Genomic DNA, 10,290 nt, shown 5'->3' on the forward strand with positions numbered 1-10,290 from the left:
TCCAAGATCATTATAATGTAAGTTTCTTTTCATAAAAAATTATTAATGCAAGATTTAGTTTCTTTGTCTTCTCTCTCACTGTTGAATACTTCCTTAATTGCTGATTTTTTTTTAATATGCAAAATTCCTCCTCAGTATCAATAATGAACTCATTTTATGTTCTTCAAATTTTATCCTGTTTTGCTCATTAGACGGGTAACCTTTCTTACATTGAATATATTAAGACCAGTAGTTTGTCTACTTAGATGATGTGAAGTAAATTTTACAATGTAACCTAGTAATTAGAAAATATTCCACCAAGAAAAAAAAACTACAAGTGAACATTCACGATGATCATTAAAGTAAACTATTTCTCCTGCATATTTATTGTAGGAGAATCGTTTCAAGTGATGTATTTCTTTCCCTATGGTACAAAGCAGATTTTTAATATCAAAGAAAAAATAGAGCTATTAGAAATTAGAAATTTCTAGATTTGGAGAAATAATTCACTAAGTTATGCAAACACTGTGACAATTATTAGATCGGTTAATTTGTGAATTATATTCATGCCTTTGTTTGCCACGGAAGTATATGGACAATCACCTCCTGTACTGTTGTCATAAATGCTGAAATTCGTATGTGCTAACAATGCGAGCTACTTACTGACAGGAGTGGTAATTTGGTTAAAACAACACAAAAACCTGTAACCTTGAAATTCATTTTACATCAGATTCAAACAGAGGAGAAAGTTTCAAAAGGTAACGATTTATTTAACAAACCATGGCAATTTTATTAACTCTTAAAAAACGCTTCAAATCTCAAAAAGTAGGTTTTGTGGTTTTCAAAAGAGCATTAGGGCTTTGCTCCTAAAAGCATTACATTTAAAATGAATGTCTGCTCCTAGTTGGCTGTCATTCAGCTATCTTCTATGAGAGCACAGGTAAGGTGCGTGAGCTGCCTGTTTCTAGGTTAAATCATTTTGATATAGATTCCATGATGTGTTTTCTTCATGATCAAACATACTTTTTAGCACTTTAATAGTTCCGAATATAACAGGAAACAAAGCAATACACCATCTGCATTTGAAAATTATTGGCGTTTTGAAAACGTAATGCATACTAATATCTGTTCAGCCTAACATGTAAATACTAGTGTCAAGCCATGTTATAAATGAATGTGCCATTATCTATATATCAATACATCTGTATGCCTATACATTTATGTGTGTATATGAGTATCTATCTATCTATCTATCTATCTATCTATCTATCTATCTATCTATCATCTTCCTATCCATCCATCCACATACACCTCATTAAAAGGCCTTGTATTGAAAACTATTGTAGAATTCATTTTGTTGAATTTGCTTGAATAATTTTAACATTACTACTGGCGATAATAGAACAAATACAGGAAATTGAAGCATCTAGAATTAATTTTCCATTTTCATTTGGTTACTGCAGTTAACTGATAAATAGGGGGTAAGAAATGTGTATTATCCTGAGTTAACTCTGAATTATCAAATAAAAGTCCTAGTCTCTAAAAATCAATCAATCAATTAATAAGTAAGTAAATAATGCTGGCCCTAACAAACTGTAATAACGCTTACATTGTAAAACTGCTTTCTTAATGTGCCCTAAAGTTTGCTTTCTGCAAAGCTTTCTAATGGGTATAATGACAAAAAGAATACTTTAACCTGTTTTCTACTGTCACATTTGAATAAAGACCACGTTCACTACACTTGCTGCAGCATGGAAAATTACTACCATGATGCTACCTGAGTAATGTCTCAGAAGAGATGGAATTTGATGAAACATATGGACAGAGTTCCGGGGTCTTGGCTTGAGGGTTTTACAGCAGATGTATAAAGACAGGCAACGGATTAGGCCTGAACACATTTCCTGACAGTGAGTAGGGCTGGTGAACCCAGTAGGTTGAAAATCTTGAAGAGGACTGTGATGAGCAAATTTTTTGTTCTGAAAAGTAAGCGATTTGTCCAGCTGAGCAAACTGTTGGCAAGAATAGAAAGCTAATTAGCCAGGTGAACATGTTATTTGCTCACATAATTGGTTTACCAGAATTTTCTAAAGCAAACAGTAAGTTATTTACGGGTATACGGGTCTCACTTTCCTGGTGAAGAATTCTGGGTGCCAACACTTTAGTCATGTTCACATAGTTCACCTCAGGTCTCATTTTCATCAATTGAGTTCAAGTAGATTATCTCAGTGATCTGTCCCTCATGTTCATTCTCCATCTACCCTAAACTGAAAAACCAGCTGTTATTATCTCCATCTGTAAGGTATCCAGGTCTGTCCTACTGTTTGAAGGGTCAGTCTGTACAATAGCACCCCACCCCATCCGTGGGGATTATGTTCTAAGACCCCCAGTGGTTACCAGAAACCATGGTTAGCACCCAACCCGATGTATGCTATGTTTGTTTGTTTTTTCCTATACATACCTTTTCACTTAAAGGATACACTTTATGGCTTCTCTTTGCATAATCAAATTGCCAGTGTCACCGCTCTTGCACTTCAGGGCCATAATTAAGTGAAACGAGGGTGAGTTGAATACAAACACTGTGATACCTCAGCAGTTGATCTGACGACCAAGGTGGCTACCCAGGGACTAATAGGCAGGGACATCTATAGTGTGGAGACACTGGACAAAAGGATGATTCAGGTTCTATGAGAGAAGTAGAGGGAGAAACGTTTCATCACACTATTCAGAACAGTGCCCAATTTAAGATGTGTGAATTGTTTATTTCTGGAATTTTCCATTTAATGTTTTTGGACCTTGGTTGACTACAAGTAACTGAAACTACAGAAAGTGAAACTTCGGTTAAGGGAGTACTACAATATGTAGTTTTTCTCAACTGCCTTATATTTTTGTAACCCTGTCCCAAGAATAAATTATGGGCTGATTTTAAAATGTATTTTTCCATATTTCACTATCTCCTACTTGTCTCAAAAGCCTATTTATATCTTCATTCAAGTTGTTTTATTTTCTGTGAGACATCATGGTAAAATGTGTTTTTTATGTCTACATACATATGAGATGTAACATTGAATACATATTATTTACAGTTTTTCTGAAGCAACGAAAATATTTTAGAGTAAATTTCTAAATATTGATTTTATAGAAAGTGCATTAAATAATTGATTTGACCATTCCTGTTTGGATCTCCCAAGTCAACACTACTACCACCACTTCCCTGCATTACTCTTCATACACTATATTTTGCATATACCACAGTTGATATAGTGGTGCCCATCTTTTTGTCAGGGCAATCTCCTTTGCCATTGCCTGTAAGTAGTCTTTTTGTTATGAATAATTTTATGCCGTTGGTCATAGAGCTCTATATATTTGGGGGCATCTCATTCTGCCTCAAGTTTATGATTCTTTATCAATGTGGGGTCCACATGTCTTGTTTCTTCTGGTCACCAGTGAAACCCCTGTATCCACAAAGATAGTGTAAGTGAAGTGGATATGTATGAGGTTGGTGCAAAAGTAATTGCGGCTTTTGAAATTATTTTTAACCTTTTAAACCGCAATTGTTTTTGCACCAACCTACTATAAGTTCTAATTTTAAGTCCTAGCTCTGTCTTCCAAAAAAAGAAAAAAAAAATCCAAGCAAGTTTTCAGATAGGGGGATGACTTTCTAAAAAAATATGGACTGCATTTTCATTTAATGAAAATAAATGGTTCACATGCGTGTCAGGGGAAAGATGATAGTAAAGAACACGCTTTTCTACATAATGAGATTTTCCCATTTCTTAAGAAGTAACGATGATAATATTTACTGAATTTACAACCCTACTTGCTAATAAGGAACATCTGTAGGCAGCAATTCAGGAGACTAAATTCCTCTGAATTGAGCTCCCCTTATTTTGCTTGCAGACAAGGGTAATCAAGGGAGGCCCTGGGTAATAATAAAAAAGAAATAGGAGTTTGTCTTTGTTATATCAAGGTTCCCATTCTTTCTAATCTCTCCCCATAGGTTATCTACTTTGTTTGTTTTATTTGTTTTTACTGTATATAGTTTACACTAGTTCATTTACTTACCTTTATGTTTATATTTTTAAACCTTACAAATTTTAAGACAGAAGTGTTTGATGCCTTATAAATTACTATAATGCACAGTTGGTGTGATTGCTTTTCAGATAATTGTGCCCAACATTTGACATTATATATATATATATATATATATATATATATATATATATATATATATATATTCTTGTGCTTTTCAAGAAGTAATCATTGCTTGTTTGTTTGTTTGTTTGTGTGTTTTATTTTTTTAAAAGATGGTTCAAAAAGGAACCTGAGATGAACTCCTATCTCTTGTTCTGTAGCTACTCCTATTTCATCCTTTGTGGCTCTCTTTAAGATTGGGAATTCCAGTACTCATTCTCAAATAACCTTTCCAACATTTATGCAATTTCTTATTTTCTCTCTCCAATAAAATACATGTTTTCACCATTTCCAAATGTATAAGCAGTCCACCACTTTGAAATCTGGGACTTTATACATCATATATTTTTGGAAATGTAGAGCAGGGACAGTGAATAGAGGGATAAAGTGACAGATGTTCAATTTCTTGGGCAGTGGACATGTGGCAGAAAGGTATTTCGGCTGGTGCAGGCTGGCAGGCAAAAAACAAAGCTGGAAAATGAAAATACTGCCGGGTATAAGAATGTCCCCTTCTACTGTGAACTACGTGTACTGTGTCCTTCAGGACTAGGCAATTAACATCTCTCCCTCCTGACACTGTGGTTTCTGGCTGAGAATTAGAAGTCATATATTTTAAATAGTGATGCCAAATGAACGGATGAAGAAGAAAAACTTATAAATGGTAAAGGATGATGACTTCGCAATATGTTGGGGAGGTCATTAAAAAGGATGGGATAAGAAGACACTGCCGGACAGCATTCCAAAACACTGGAAAGGTCCCAAAGCACTTGATATATGCTCGTCTTCATTAAGTGTTTCACTGTGATTACTATTAGAGAACCCCATACTCTATTTGAACTTGTAGTTGATACTGGACAAACCTACACCTTCACTTGGGCAATCCTAGCCTGAATCAGGCTGTCAATGAAAAACAAAAAAGAAACAAACAAGTGAAAAAAAATGCAAGGTCTACTTTTTTTTTTTTTTTTAAGGACTACTATTTTTAATGTGAGAGCACAGAAAGGAATGTGATGATTTTGCTTATAACGAATGGCATGAAAAGAAATCCCTGTAGATTTCATATTTTTATTAATGATTTTCCATTATTCATATGATCCACTTATAATGCATGCCATAATTCACAGTACTTCAATGTTTTGTAAATTTTATTGAGTATGGTAGCTTAATTTACTAGATTATTTAATTAAAATGTTTAAGTTATGTGTGTCAACATTATAATCAGTGGTAAAACTAGTACTTATATTTTATTTTACAATTATTCATGAGTATTTTCACAAGTATTGCCCTGAAAGCCTACTTCTGTTAATTACATATGAAAATTAGTTGCTGTACGTCATTCTTTCTTCAGGTTACATAATATGTTAGAAAGATTGTTTTTAACGTTGTAGCATTGTTTTACTTCAATCTGTAAAAGAAAAAAGTGAGAAAATATTGCCATTCTACTCATAATTAATGATTGAGAACACTTTGAACGACTTTAATTTTGTGAGTAGAAAGGCAGATTATTCAGAATGTTATTTTAAAGATAATACCTAAAATGTTAACTGGCACCATGCTAATTCTTAGTTTTCCAGAGCAGGTTTAAAGTATTCAAAATTTTAATACCAATACTTAGTGCATATTATTCAAAGGGGATGATAGGTGTAAGTGTTTTACTTAAAACCATGTAGAACATTATTTTTAACGGTCTGAGATGTTGCTTGTCTCTATTCACAGAGCAGCCTGTATAATCAACTTCAGAAGTTAATAATATTGTTCCAGGGGATAGGAATATATGAAGCAAGACTAAAGAAAGCCAAGTGCATATAATAGTGCACTTAGCTTTTGCAATTGGACAGGTGATTATTATTTCTTGGGATGCCATAGTCTGGCAATTAAAATTGAAAAAAAAAATTTAGAAATCTTAATTTAAGCCAATTAATGCTTCTATTATAAAGAATTGCCAAAAATACTTTTGTACAATGATTGTAGCATATTATCTCATGTTCTGCATTTAAAGTTAGGGTAACTTTTCTCCATGATTTAGCTGAATTTATGCTAGTTTAGAAAAGTATTAATATATAATCTGAAAATATTTTATCCTGTTAATGTAGCTTTTGCCATTTTTAAGAATCTGCAGTACCTATTTTTGAAACATGCATAAAAATAGCATATGTAAACCAATGCTTATTACATAGATATTAATATAATATATATCAATTATTGGTCCATCATAATGCAATCTTTACTAAACTGTACTGCTATCTAAAAACAATGTAGAGATTTTTATTGCTAAAAAATATAATACTACAAAATTGTATGCATACCCAAACATGTTTTAATTGAGGTAAAATTTACATATAGTGAAATGAACACATCTTAAGTGTATTAGTCAATTAGTATTAAAAACTAATGGATCTGTGAAATAAACAGCAAACTTCCATCATCTTAGAAGGTACTCTGTGGCCCTCCTCAAAACCCACTCAGAAAACACTCATGCTTTCATTTCTTTCAACATTGGTTAGTTGTACTTATTCTATAAATTCCTATAAATGTAATAATACCATTTCTACTCTTTTTTATTGTACCTCTTTCTTTCAATATAATATATTCCAGATTCATTCATGTTGCTATGTGCATCATTATTTTATTCCCATGTATGCTGAATAACATTCTTCCATATGAATTTGTCACGTGTTTATTATTGATTCACTGGTTGATGGATATTTTAGTTGTGGCTTGTCTGTTATGAATAAACCTACTAAGTATATACATGTGGGCTTGTTAATTTAGAAAGTTAACACATTCTATTATATCAATCAAGTTCACTGTTTCATGCGTATTTGATTTTTATGGTACATGTTCCTTGTACAATTGAGAATGATACATATTCTGCAGGTGTTGGTTCTGTTGTTTTTTTAATGAGTCAATGGGGTTAAGTTGGTTAATAATTGTTTAAATGTTTTAAACTGTTCTGCCTTTTTTTATTTGGTAGTTCATGTATTGAGAGAAGGATATTGACATTTTTCACTGTAATTGTGGATTTATTTATTTCTCTCAAGTTCTTTCAGGTTTTGCTTTAAATATTTAGAATCTCTGTATTAGGGAAAATTAATTTTATCGGTAGGTTTTCATTCATAAATCATCAACTTTTTTGTGATTATTAAATGACCCTCGATAATTGTTGCAGGACTCCTTGTTTTGATTTCTACATTTTTATTTTCATATAGAAATTCAGGTTTTGCCATGATTAGTATTTGCATGGTGCATATTTTTCTATCTTATTATGTTAATCTGATGTTTTTTAGTGTTTATAGAACATCTCTTATAATCAACATATTTAGTCTTCCTTTTTATATTGTAGTCTGACAAGCTGTTCCTTTTAGTTGTGATATGATCCCATTTACATTTAATGTACTTATTTACACAGTTTGGAGTAGTTCTATTACCTTACTCTTTTTATTTTTGTTTGATTTCTGATTTGAAATTCTTTTCCTTTATTTCATATTTTGAATTAATCTAGTGTTTCTTAGTATTATATTCCATTTCTTTTATTGTTTTGTGTTTTTTTTAAGCCAAAGGGGTGTGTGTGTGTGTGTGTGCGTGTGTGTGCGTGAGTGTGCGTGCGTGTGTGCATGTGTGTGTGTGCGTGTGCATATATTTCCTCTAGGGTTTGAATATGCATCTGTGTCTTAACACCATCATTCCTGAAATAATTTTATATCAGTTCATGTAAAAAAGTAAGAACTACAGCAATATACTTTCATTTGCTGCTTTTTAGTCTCTATGATTCCATCTGGTATTGTGAACGTCATGTCTCAAACAACAGTTTGAGAAGGCTTGGTGTTAACATTCTCTAAATGTTCCGACATCTGCCAGGGATCACGGCAGCTGTGCTGGCCATTGGATCCTTTTTCAGTGGCACAATCTGCTGTGTGTCTGCAAAGCAGGCCTCTGAGAACCACAGTTGGTCCCGCTGCAAGGCTGCTCTTCAAAGCCCCTGTTTTTCCTTGCTTGGCCCTAGCCGTCTCTATCCATCTCAGCTTTGCCAGTCTTTGTGAGGTGAAACTGAAACAGGATCTTTGTGCAGTGTCCCAAAAGGCTCCTCATCCTACCTTTGTTTTACTGGGGAGGGATACTCTTTCTAGACATTTTCTTTTGGCACTGAGCAGTACCACCTTGGGGGAGAGTGTGATGCAGACACCTGACGCTGTGTTTCTTTTCTTTCGGTGCTATTTTTTTCTCACCTTTTTTTGTTCTACTGTGTTGCTAGAATTTCTAAAGCTCTCCCAAACTGTTTCTGTTCATGATAGCTATCTAACCGTTGACCTTTGTGGGGGACTGAGGTGAGGTTCAGACCTCAGAGAGTCTGAGGTCTTCTGCATTGCCATTTACAATGTTGAGCCCTGCTGTATTTTCTTTAAGGTATTTGTCACCTCCCATTGGTTGTTTCCTTCCACTGGAATGGAGACCCACTGGGAGCAGGACATTTGTTCTACTCACTGTTGTGTCTCCAGTGCTCCGAAGATTCCTGATACGTAGTGAGTGCTAAGTAAATAATTATTGACTAAATAAACAGTTGAATTAACACCAGAAATTAAGATGTCAATGAAAGGTTATCCAGCGCTGATGAAGAACTAGTCTACACTCAGATTGGAATTATTTACAGGGATACTAACCAAGAAATAGAAGATTGAGATGGGAATCAACTCTGTAATTAGAACTATTTGCAATTGCTTGGCAAGTCTAACTTCATGAATAACAAATTAGAAATACTACTTTGTATGTTGTGTTCAAACTTTATTTTTAAATTACTTATATTTTTATACTTATATTTTATACTTATATTTATACTTATACTCATATTTTATAAAGTATATACTTTATACTTATATTATTTATACTTATATTTTATATTAAATTACTTATTTTTTTTATTCAGTAAGTTGTTCTTTCAAGTACAGATGTTTTAAGGGTAGAGCAATTCATTTACCAAACAAGTGGATCATGTTCTCAAAAACACACAAGACGAAGTTAGAATAGTTCCATGAGAAAGATGAAAATGTGAATATGTTTCTTAATTTGTTTCTAAAGTAATATTGTCAGCACAAGGGAACTTTTGTCTGTATACTGCAAAAAGTCTCAGCCAAATGGAAAAGAATCACCACTTAATACATATACTGATCCATTTTTGGTTAATCTTGGAAACCCATTAACTTTTGACTACTTGAGGACAGGCAAGATTTTTAAATTGCCTACATAATTAAGGAAAGTGGGAGACTTTCTCCCTCAGTATCAAAGTTATTTTTGGTACTGATTGGTTCACTGCAATGTTAAAAATAACAATCATTTTCCATGGCATATTTATTTTTCTTTTTTTTTTTTTAATGTTCACATAATGGGTATTATTACGTTTAGTATGTGATGACGTGCATTTCATACTATTATTATTTTGAATAATTTAGACTTCTATCATCTTTGAAATATGCTTATTGTTTCGAATGCTACTGAGAAAAGAAAACGTTTTTATGTGCTTAAAATTATTACTATAATGTGATAATTACTGTAATATAATTCAGTGTTTAATGTATGCTTGCTCATATTTTTAACTTATTCAAGAGATACCCTTGAAGCATGTATTTTGGATTTCTAAAATTAATATGTATAGGATTTTATCACCACTGGCAATTTATTATATTGTATAAGTAGCCATTGCTTTATCATTCCCTTGATTTCAGGGAAACAGAAAGGAAATGCGGAATCCATTGTTCACAAATAAGCATAAAAAAGATTCTTAAAACAAGAATGAGTGCATTAGCAGCAATCCAATGACAAAAGATCAGTCATGACAGCCACTAACAGAGAAACTCCTTGAAGGAGTTCCTATACAAACACAGCACAGAAGGGATACTGTTTGGTGGCTGGCATTAATTTATCTTTAAATCGCTTACGTGATATAGGTCTGCTCAAAAGTTTTTCACATTCTTTTATATTCTCATGTGCAGCTAGTGTAATTTTTTTTTTTAATAAAATTAGGTGCTTCACAATCCTCCTTTAAAAAGGGATATGCATATATATTTTTAGATTGGTAAAACTAGCTTTAAAAAAAAACAGAAACTATTATGTCAGATTTCTATTGTT

Source organism: Rhinolophus hipposideros (assembly GCF_964194185.1).
Source record: "Rhinolophus hipposideros genome assembly, chromosome: 16".
Lineage (NCBI taxonomy): Eukaryota > Metazoa > Chordata > Mammalia > Chiroptera > Rhinolophidae > Rhinolophus > Rhinolophus hipposideros.